This window comes from Tachypleus tridentatus, chromosome 10 (genome assembly GCF_004210375.1).
Source record: "Tachypleus tridentatus isolate NWPU-2018 chromosome 10, ASM421037v1, whole genome shotgun sequence".
NCBI lineage: Eukaryota > Metazoa > Arthropoda > Merostomata > Xiphosura > Limulidae > Tachypleus > Tachypleus tridentatus.
The window spans coordinates 62746188-62758088 of record NC_134834.1 but is presented as its reverse complement, the minus strand read 5'-3'; the positions used below and the strand labels follow the sequence as shown (position 1 = coordinate 62758088).

At 34.2% G+C, this 11901-nt stretch overlaps 1 long non-coding RNA gene across 1 annotated transcript; it reads right to left on the bottom strand.

The window, feature by feature from the left end:
• Window positions 1–4340: 4340 nt before the first annotated feature.
• Window positions 4341–11468, bottom strand: LOC143229434 (uncharacterized). The gene is made up of 2 exons (XR_013015861.1): window positions 11302–11468; window positions 4341–4575 (listed from the first exon to the last, which is right to left on the bottom strand). It is a non-coding gene; the product is annotated as an uncharacterized LOC143229434 (long non-coding RNA).
• Window positions 11469–11901: the final 433 nt, after the last annotated feature.

Sequence of the window (11901 nt, the reverse complement as noted above, 5' to 3'; positions counted from 1 at the left end):
TTGGTACAAGACTAGCCCAAGAGTTGGCGGTGGATGGTGATGACTTACCTCTAGTCTTACACTGCTAAATTAGGGACGGCTCGGTGCAGTGGGCTGACAACTTACTTACTTAAATACTTGTTGAAGAATCCGCAAGTGATTGCGGCCCTATGTTTCTAGATGGAATCTAATGGTGATAACTAACTAACTAACTATGGAAACGATGAACAGATAATGATAACTTCGTAAACTTTCCCCTGCTGGACGACTGTGTAAGTAAGATCAAAGATGTGTCTAAAATCGGAGACATTTATGTACTCGGGAAGTGAAGCAAGCAATTGCCATGCACTTAGATGAGCTCGCAAAGTCTCTCGACAGATACTTCCTCACCAGAGGCTGATATCCAGCATGGGTGAGACAGCCGTTCAGGTTTAGTGTTGCGACAGCAGATGTCAATGATGAATACCTCGACGAAATCATTAAACTTCAGCAGAGCCAGGTTCAATAGCAACTTTTGAGAACAACAACGCTCTCAGCGTTTAGGTGTCACCAAATCGTATACCCTTTTGCAAAGAAAGCCCTTGAGATACTCATACTGTTTGTTACAACGTATCTTTGCGAGCAATCCTTTTCAATGATGGTAGACATAAAAACGAAGAAAAGGAACAGACTTTGTTGCAAAAATGATATGAGAGTGGCACTTGCCAAGGTAAAGCCGAGCATTACTGTATTTGTCTCTGAAAGGCAACAGCAAAAGTCACATTGATTTGCAGTAAATATTCATTGAGTTATATTTTTGTTTTTGTGTGAAATTCATGTTTTGTTGGTTTTGTTCTTTGAACACAGTGATATTGTGGGCAACTGATGAATGGTTCATTTTGTGCACTAATAAAATATCTACTTATGTTTTGAATTTGAAAAAATCATATTTTATTTTTCCAATTATGAAGGGTTCAGTGAATGCAAGTACGAAACCTCCGGGGTTCAGTACCTCCAACAAGGTTAAGAACCACTGCTCTAAATGCAGCTATTAACACACTGATAATAAAATAAACAGTTAATTTTATGGAAAGAAGATTATGAAATGAGCAAACATTTCAACTGCCAAGCTAAGGAAGTTAATAGTACCAGATTCTCACGCAACATGAGAGAAAATGACAAGAATACGAGGCCTTCAGAAATGTACTTTTAAATGAACGGCTAAATAATGTCCATCTCTGGACAGTTATAGAAAATATATCGACATTTATACTTTATGTTGCTCGTTGTCGTCGACCGGTATCGGACTTTAGGCCTTTGTGGATCTGGGAGGGTCACATTCAATCTAGATCTCTTGTATAATGTATTTTCGTTTGTTATTTCTATTATTAACAAATCTTATACAAGTATTAAAGAAATAAGTACACCAACACTGAATTTAACACCGTTTTGAACTTTCTCATTGAGGGTTATGTCCATGAATGAGCACTTAAAGCATTTAGTGCTTTTTACCACCTCACATATTTTGATTGCATTTAAAGTCCTCAAATAGTTTCCTGGCGAATAACACTTTTTTTCCTAGGTTAATGAATCATATGCATATTTCACATAAATACCCTTCAGTACATCAATGATGTCCAAAATCTTACTGAATTGTGAGATTTAATGGCTTATTAACAAAGAAAAACGAAAGTTCCTTGTTTTTAAGTATAACTGTTTTCAAGAATTGTTGTATTATGTATAGACTAATGGGCGCAAAATGTTTTTTCTTATCTGTAGTAAGTAATATATCAGTGTTGTCTTGGTGTTTTAGTATTCATTAATAATTGTTTGTTTGTTTCTTAGGAATTAACCACAAAGCTACACAACTGGCTATCTGTGCTTTGCCCACCATTGGTATCGAAACCCGATTTCTAGCGGTGTGTCCCCAGACATACCGCTCTGCCACTGGGGAGCTTCCTTAATAAATTCAAATAGAGTGTTTTTTGTTGTTTCTGTTATGGAATTTTTACAATATTTGTTTGTAAGTTAGTTGATGTTTTAGATGTATGTATGTTTTGGTATCCTGATTTGCATTCCTCTGTATGTTTGTGATTTTATTCTCTTGGGACTGTGTTTGTTTGTTAGGATGTTAATTTCCTTACGTTGTTTCTTCTGCTACATATGTGTGTGTACTGTCTGTATGATTAGTGGGTATTGAGGGTATTTTCTGTTCTAACTGTTTTAGTGTTGTTTGTGTGTTTATTATCTTGTATATTATATATTCCTGTTTTGATGACCTTATATTTCTGACATCACTTGTAGTTGGCCTTTATATTATTTAAACTGTTGCGATCTATGTTGATATTTATAGTCACTTGCAAACATCTCAGACCAACACAACTAAACAAGCGTTGTTTTAATTTTTAAATAACCAAGTCGTCACATTATTTAAAACGCTTTACGGTAAGTAAAATTCATATTTACTCCAGATTACTGAATTAGTTGTTGACATTAAAATTAAAGATACAGACGACTCTACTACAACGATAAAAGAGGGTTGATTTGAGCAATATGTATGTATAATGTATTGACTTCATTACTGCATAGGTAATCTGTGGCGGCATGGGTGACATATTTAACATCCATACATTTGGTGCAAAATGAGTTCTCTAACATTCATTAGTAGAATCTTTCACAAATAAATTTATGGTCAAAAAGATATATACCAAAAGTATTTGCAAAAATCGTAATCCTAATTAGGAGAAATCGTTAAACGATGCAGAAGCCAAATTGATAACATTCTGCAGAAGTTTGGTTTACTTTGAATTTCGCGCAAAGCTACACGAGGGGTATCCGCCCAAGCCGTCCTAATTTTACAGTGTAAGACTAAAAGGAAAGCAGCTAGTTATCATCACCCACCACCAACTCTTTTTACCAACGAAAAGTGGAATTGACAGCACATTATAATGCCCCTACAGCTGAAAGAGCGAGTATGTTTTGTGTGACGGGGATTCGAACCCGCGACCTTCAAATTACTGGTCGACTGCCTTAACCACCTGGCCAAGCCGGGCCATCCGTAAAAAGAACTTTTCAGTGTATTCCAAGAAAGCACAAAAACTCGCACAATAGAGAGGAGCTCTAAAACTACACCCCACGAATTCAGAAGAAACGTCTTTGTTTTTAAGGTTAAAGTTGCAGTTATTAAACATAACCATCGGGCTCTAAAAGCATTTATGATAAAGCTGGACCTATCTCCCGATGCAAGAATTTCAACTTAACATACTCTCACAAAATAAAAGTTTCCGATCTTCCATCCACGTCTCGAAATTAATCAGTTATTTATGAGAATCATGGTCAAAGAAACTGAAATGACGGCAACATCACTCGACCACTTACCAATAAAGTCTCTGTAAAAGACTAATGTTTTGAATCTATTCAAACGTGGTCTTAAAATCTAACTTTCTTATACAGTGTAGAATCTATGGATGGTTTGTCAAGATATGTGGCTTTAAAATTAACCTATAATTGTTGACTAGATGCTTGTTACACTGATACTTGCTGTATTGGGCAACAGTGTATGAACTTGATAATCATATTTAGCACGAATGACAATGAAGAAGGTAAACCCAAAACCATTACAGGATATGGAATATCACTCTTGTAAAATGCGATTAGCCTCAGTAATATAAAACACAATTAACTCCAACATTATATTAAACATATATGTTTAAATTAAGTAAAAACTTAATGAACATTCTAAATGAAACAATAGAAAGCAGTGATATGTTTTAATTTTAAAGAGATTATATTAAAAGATCTAGATGTAACTACAAGTTTGATTTTAGTTTATGATCTTCATTAGTGAAGTTCCAGGTTAATATATTACCTTCAGATATAACCTGGTGTTTTTCACACATTAACACCAGGAATGGGCTTGCTATCACTGAACTCTTATGGATCACTGAAATGCAGGTTCATGGATAAAACCATTATTATTTACTTGTGAATCTTCTGACAATTTTTGTTGGTTTCTGTGAATGACATTGGTAACACCAATTCGTGGTCCAAGTTGTTAAGAAACACTGATTTAACTAACTCAGAAATATCTAATTTTGTGTTTTTAATTTGATGAGAAACTAATGAATTATACACTAATATTTGTAAAGAATGTTTACATTAATTTTGGTGCTATTTTCATTCTTTATTTTAATTAGAGCTTACAGACCTTTTCTTGATGCAAGAAGTAGGCTTGGGGTTTAATTTCACTGAGTATTCAAACAGGATATATAAGCTACTTTGAAGTTTTATGCTTGATGTGAACGAATGACAAAACTGAAATAACTATAGTCACCTTTCAAATGCTCATGTAATTACAGTAAATAAACTTATGAACCACCAAACAATTTAAACATTTTATTAATATTTCATACAATAAATGAACTACGTGTACACTGCTGCATCATTTTAGATTATCAGACTGGGCTTCACCAGTATTTACACAGTTGTCAGGGATTCCATCATAGATATTACATGTTACACAGTTTTCAACTCTGATTTGATGGAAAGCATTTGTAATCTGTTGTTTTCAATTCATTGGTGGTTTTGGGTTTATTTTTAGACATCCTCCAGAATTATCTGAAATAAAAATAAAACTTTGAGAACTGATATACAGAAGTTGCAAAACTTAAAGAATGGGTACATTGTTTTGGGCCACCCTGTACATTGTCATGGGGAGACTTCATAAAGAAGTAAACAAAACTTGCATGTTGAATAAAAGATTATATATTAAGTTACTCAGACATAAATATAATATTATATTAGTCTTGCATTGTAGATATTCTCATTATATAACTATAAAAATATGAAACTAGAAAGTGTATGTTGACTGATGTCACTGTCAACTTCTTAACATATTTATCAAGATTTACATGTATTTATAATAAAGTTATATAAAAATGTTTTTCGAGATTTGTAACTGTAATGTAATGTATCAGCCCCTAAATATTGTCTCCTATCATGTTTTTTGTTATATGCTCGCAGGTCTCAAAAGCAAAGTTTGAAGAGAAAAATAAATCTTTTTCCCTTTACTTTAAGCATAAGCAATTGTGAAATAACATTTTGTTACATAGTGTTATTCTATGAATATGCCACGAATTTTTTTCATGAATGATCTTAATTTTGGCTGGCTCTGAAAGAAATTTACCAACATTCGACTATCTCGACTACACTTTTCTGTCTATTTGTTGCTTGCCAAGTTTCATTTTGCAAAATTTATTTATTTTGGTTTGCTATGAAGTGTGAGATTAAGGTATAATATGGAGTGGGGTGTAGTAGTACTTGCCCCGTCATTTTTGATGGGATATGCACCAGCCAATGAATAGGTTCCAGAGCGAGTAGAAATCAGAGTTAGTCAAATAAACAGGGTGACAAGTGAAGCAGTTCGTTCTTTTTTTTTTTTTACTGTTGGATACATACATATATATATTATGCTCACAGCAAGTTAAACAATTTTTGTCCACTCCAATTTTAATCTTAAATCCTGTCTATTAAAAGCTAAAATTACTAACTGCAATAACAAAGCTTTAACTGAGATCAGAGTCAAATAATTACACAAACTCCATAATCCTTTAAAACAAGCAGACATGGGTATGTGTGTTTTTTGTAGCCAAGCCCTATCGAGCTATGTGCTGAGTTAACAAAGGGGAATCGAACCCCTAATTTTAGCATTGTAAATCCGTCTACTTACCGCTGTACCAGTGGGGGACGACACGAATATGACTTTTTTCAACACCCAGATGATATCATTCATAATTTATCAGACTACCATTTATAGGATGAGGTAAAAAAGTTTTTCAACTGAGAAATAAAATTATCTATCCCCCCTATATAAGTTACTAAACAGTATCAGTTCATAGGTTTTACATTTTTTTGAAAATAACAATTGTTTAAAAAGGAAAATAAGCACATATTTGAACAGGTTAAAGCTCGAATTACTGGTTTTTATTCTGGGATTTATAGGATTTCAGATGCAAGTAAAAAACAAAAGCCCCAGTAATTTAAGCAAGGTTGAAACCAAGGTTTTTAAAGTTTTAAAAGAGTAGCCAAAGAGTTGGCAGTGGGTGGCGATGACTAGCTGCCTAAACTCTAGTCTTACACTGCTAAATTAGTGACGGCTAGCACAGATAGCCCTCGAGCAACTTTGTGTGAAATTCAAAAAACAAACATCTCTTCAAAGCCAGCAGTACTCAATACTTTGATATCACCTGCAACTTTAAGTAATTTGTTGACATTCCTCCATCAACGTCATGGATGTAAATCAAAAAGAACAAAAGTGTTAAGACAGAACCCTGGGGCACCTTACTTGCAACATTAATTCAGTTTAACTAAACTCCATCTATAACAACCCTCTGCTTTCTTCTATTTAGCCACTCTTCTATCTAAAGAACTACTTTATCCCCCACACCTACAGAGATGATTTTTATAAGTTTTTTTTATACTCACCTTGTCAAATGCTTCCTCAAATTTCATTTTCACCCAATTATAACCTTACCCTTAACTACATGAGGAACAATCTTTTCAACGAATGTAAGTAAAAATATTTGTAAGGCAAATTTTTGCGTTAATGAAACTTTTCATAGCATTTTTTACTAGACTTTACAAATCTTTTTCCCACCACTAACGTAACACTAATAAGCTGAAAATTACTGGGACAAATTTTATTACCTCCCTCAATAAAAAATAGTGACATTAGTTAGCTTCCAATCGTTTGGTATCTATCCATTATTCAAGGACTTACAAAAAATAGTAGCATGTCGCTCAAAACCGTTGGGGATATATTATCTGGTTCAGGAACTTAATTCTGTTTTTAAACCTCCCAATTTTCTCGTAACAAACTCGGAACGAACGTAATCATATTGTATGCCGTTTTTACCATCTATCGATATGAGGAATACTTCTTAAAAATCATTAATTATCACATTCCTTTAATTCACAGTTGAATTATACTAAATAATATCAAGTGTTTTACCATATTTCAAATACCATGATTTTGGACAAACATCAGACCAATGAAAATAATCACTACTGAAGAATGCCTGGTACAAATCATTAAGGCCTGGCATGGCCAAGCGTGTTAAGGCGTTCGACTCATAATCCGAGGGTCGTGGGTTCGAATCCTGGTCTCCCTCTCAGCCGTGGGTGTGTTATAATGTGACGGTCAATCCCACAATTCGTTGATAAACATTAGCCCAAGGGTTGTGATGACTAGCTGCCCTACCCTCTAGTCTTACACTGCTAAATTAGGGATGGCTAGCACAAATAGTCCTCGAGTAGCTCTGCACGAAATTCAAAAACAAACTAATCATTAACTAAATCAGTGTAACATGGCAAGAAATGAAACAAAACTTAATGTAATATAAAATGATCCAGCTAAATTCAGGCTATGTTCAAGTTAAAAGGAATTAAAAAAAACAACCATCTACACCATAACCATGGACACAAACATTTTTACTAATCTTAACAAATATACTGCTGGCCAAAATCTTAAGGCGAATGTATATAAACAAAAAATATTCATCTTGCGTTGTTAGATTTAAGCATTTATTTAAGTAGAACTTCGAAAGATGAAAATAAGAATAAAAAACTTTTTTAGCATTTAATAGGGAAAATGTGAACACCATGAAATTAGCCAAAATACTAGCTAGTCAAAAGTTTAAGACCATACCAAAAAGAAGTCTTAAACAGGGTAGGAAATATCCAACAAGAGTCTCAGTAGAGAGTTGTACCGCCGTCATTGTGCATAACTGCAAAAATTCGCTTTGGCATGGTCGATATAAGCGTTTGCAGAAGGCTAGCTTGAATGCTTTTCCAATTGGTGAAGATGGCTTCATGAAGATCATGCACTGTTTGGAATTGATGTCCATTTCTATAGACTTCCCTTGCCATCCATCCCCAAACATTTTCAACGGGGTTCAGTTTGGGCGAAGACGCTGGATGGTCCAAAAGAATTACGTTATTCGCCATGAAAAAGTCCATTGTCATATGGGCATTGTGAATTGCAGTGTTGTCCTGCTGAAAGATCCCGCCATTTCCACACAAGCGAGAGCCTTCAGTCAATAAGGATGCTCTCTCCAATTTGCCAATGTAGCCAGCTGCTGTTTGATGCCTTTGTATAACCAGCAGGTCCATTATTCCATGGAAAGAGAAAACACCCCAGATCGTAATGGAACCTTCTCTACTATGTAATGTAGAAAATGTCTCCAATGGAATATTCTTATTGTGCCAGTAACATTGGAAGCAATCGGGACAATTCAGGTTAAATCTTTCTTCATTAGAGAACAAAACCTTCGTCCACTTTTCTACGTGCCATGTTTGATGCTTCTCAGCAAAGATTAACCGAGCTGTTTCATGGTGTAGAAGGAGGCGTGGCCTTTGAAGACGTTTACGGTTTTTAAAGCCGTTCTCTCGTAGATGCCGTCTTATTGTTCGTGAGCTGCATTCTTCATTCGTAAGGGCTTAATCTGCTTTGACGATCGGCTGGTGTCATGCCGGACAATCTATCAAATCCTCCTGCTCAACGCCGTCGAAATTTTCTTGAGCCGACAACTTAAAATTCTCGTTCCGTATCTCTCAGGGTGTTTTAAGAAATTTGCAACAGCAGTTTTACTACGCCCAATCTCACCAGCGATGGTACATTGAGAGAGACCTTGCATTTGCAGCTCGACAATTCTGCCATATTCAAACTCTGTCAGCCTTTTAGCCTTTGCCATGTTTTTATCCAATATAACACAGAAGATGTCAGTGGGAAATGTTGACAACGCTAATGCTTGAACACAAATGACTAAATTTTGATACGTGTTTACCGATACACGCTTCGTTTCAGTGTGGTCTTAAACTTTTGAGCAGTTACTATTTAGGCTAATTTCATGGTGTTCACATTTTCCCTATTAAATGCTAAAAAAGTTTTTTATTTTTATTTTCCTTTTTCTTATTTTCATCTTTTGAAGCTCTACTCAAATAAGTGGTTGAGTCTAACAATGCAAAATGCATGTTTTTTTTTTATGTTCATTGGCCTTAATATTTTGGCCAGCAGTGAACATCCAAGATTTGACGATGGATAGCTGAAAACGATTTCAAGAAACAACAACAGCTGCAATGTTAAAATTCGTGATGTTAAAGTGAAGCCAGTGATATAATGAAATATTATTGTGGGACTTTCATTTACAACTTGAAATTCTCATTGATTTAGCCCATATTTACCAATTCCTCTGTGACACAGAATATATCACAATTCATATTAGCGTCAATAAAAGAACATGTAAGTTCAGATGCAGTGTCTGAAAGATCACCCAAATTAGAATATTTTGTTACCTGTGCACTTCAACTATAAACTCTTAAGCAATTATACCACGTACATGAAGGATGACCTCTTAAAGATTTATACTATCCACGTGAAGGTTAAGGTCTTAAACATTTACATTATCATCATGAAGAATTAGCTCTTAAGCAAGTATACCTTTAAACACTGATACTATTCATTTGAAAGAGAAATTCATAAACATATAAATTACTTACATGAACGTATACCTTATCAGAAATTGGTATTACTTAAGTTGTTAGGAGGTTTGGTTATTGTATGTTACTGCTATACAAAAATCTGAAATAAAGTAATATCAAATTGAATAATGTCACAATTTTAATAGTAATTTATTTTATTAATAATTTTAAACTAAGTTACCGTAAAATTACGATAGTGTAAACATTTTTATCCCATTTTCCCACACTTTGTAGAGAAATGAGACAGATGTGAAAAACAATCTAATGTAAATAAAACAAAACGTGAGAAAATAGTTAAACTCTTATGTTACTTACTAATCACATTGAGAACATTGGAAATAACAGTTTAAATAAACATTCTTTGTTTGAATTTCACGCAAAGCTACACGAGGGATATCTGAGCTAGCCCTCCCTAATTTAGCAGTGTATGACGTGAGGGAAGACAGCTAGTTATTACCGTCCAGTGCCAACTCTTGAGCTACTCTTTTATCAACAAATAGTGAGATTGACCGTCACAATATAACACCCCCACGACTGAAAGGGTGAGCATTTTATGGTATGACGAAGAATCGAATCCATGACCCTTAAATTATGATTCGAGTGTTCCTAACCTGGGTCCAAATAAATATTGCATTAAACATAGATAATAAAACAAACAAGTCAATACTTGGATCATGAAAAAATAATGAAACTTGGCTTCAAACAAAAAAATATGAAAAATTCTATGGAAATGGGAAATACCAAATATTCCAATAAAATCATATTATGAACCAGATCTCAAACACTATAGAATGACTGTTTTCCTTCAAGGTGTGATCGAAACAATTCAGATAAACGTAATAAAGGATAAATTAATATGTACAAGTATGAATTTTTATATTATACACCCATTCTAAGGTTTTATGATAAGTATAATTAATTGTAAATTTTATTTAGTTTAATTTTGACAGGCACAAAATACTGTGTAACATTAAAACCACGCAGAGAAAAGACCATCGCGGGGTTATGCGGAGGTTCTAATTACACGCACACCCCAACACACACACAAACATTCTGCATGAAACACATTATCAAAACTTTGTTGATATTTTTGTGAACACTGTGTACTACAAATATAATGTGACTATCATGCTTTTCTTCTCTACTAAACCAAGGAGGAGGTTGTTCCTAACTGACAGTTCCCAATACTGAAAACTAAGAGTTTCTTTGCAAAAAGTGTCGAGATGGCGGGGTATTCTTTTCAACGTAACTACCCACCTGATGTCATAAAAACACTCCACAACCATATACGTTCTTTATCAAATACCAACGCCATCCAACCTGAGAAAAAAAGCCAAGCGAAAGAATACCCATGATATTAACATACCATCTCTTAAACATGTTGGTAACAAATCACACACTCAAAATTTTAATCCACTCAAAACTGACTGCTGATACATCCACTCTTCTTCCTTCTTTCCACCTTAATCTCATCTAGATTTGAGTTAAATCACGTGAATATTTTGTATTAACCAAGAAGTTTTACGACCTGATAGTAATACTAAAGGATGAAGCCATGACCCACAGATTGCGAGTCAAGCGTCATGCTGATGTATTCGTTATTCTTCCTTTGATCTCTTATAGACGTAATCTCAATATTAAAAACCATTTGGTATACTATAATCTATGAAACAGCAAATTTCACACTATTGGAACTCAGCAATGTTTCATATAACAATACAATTACTGGCCCTAGTTCCATATTCCATGTTAGAGAACATATTATGCATCAACGTAAGAATATGTTTTTTTTAAGTATCCACTTACAACAGGTGTCATAAACCATAAATCGGAGAAGTTTCCTCGAGCTCGGTAATTAGTTGTCTCGAAAAATTAGATCTTTAAGAGAAGGCTTTCTCTGTTCTTTTATTTCCTAGGCGATTTACTTCTCCTGATTACAAAGGTACCTCCGACAGGCTAGTCCTGGTCATCAAAACACATCACTGAAGAAATTAAGACAAGTTAGCCTTGGACATTATAGGCTTGGACAAGTTAGCCTATAATATTATTTTATAGATGTATTTTTATCTTCATTTAATTTCCACAATCAATTTTAGCTGTTCTAAGCCGGAAAAGTTTTTATTTTCTTCAAATTTTAACACTGTTTACAAAAACAAACAGTTTCTCAAACATTATTTTAACGTGTGTAATTAGAACCTTTAAATGTTCCAGAATTCTAATTCTTAAAACATTATTTCTTACCCTAATTTTTCTGTAACACAGCATCTGCCGATTGACGAAGGGTGTCTGTCCGTAACGTTGTGATAAATAAAACTAAGATTTATATTCAGACCTATTAATTTATTTATAACTTTTGTCTCAAATAATATAACATTATTAGATTTAAGTTGATAAAAATACTGTTTG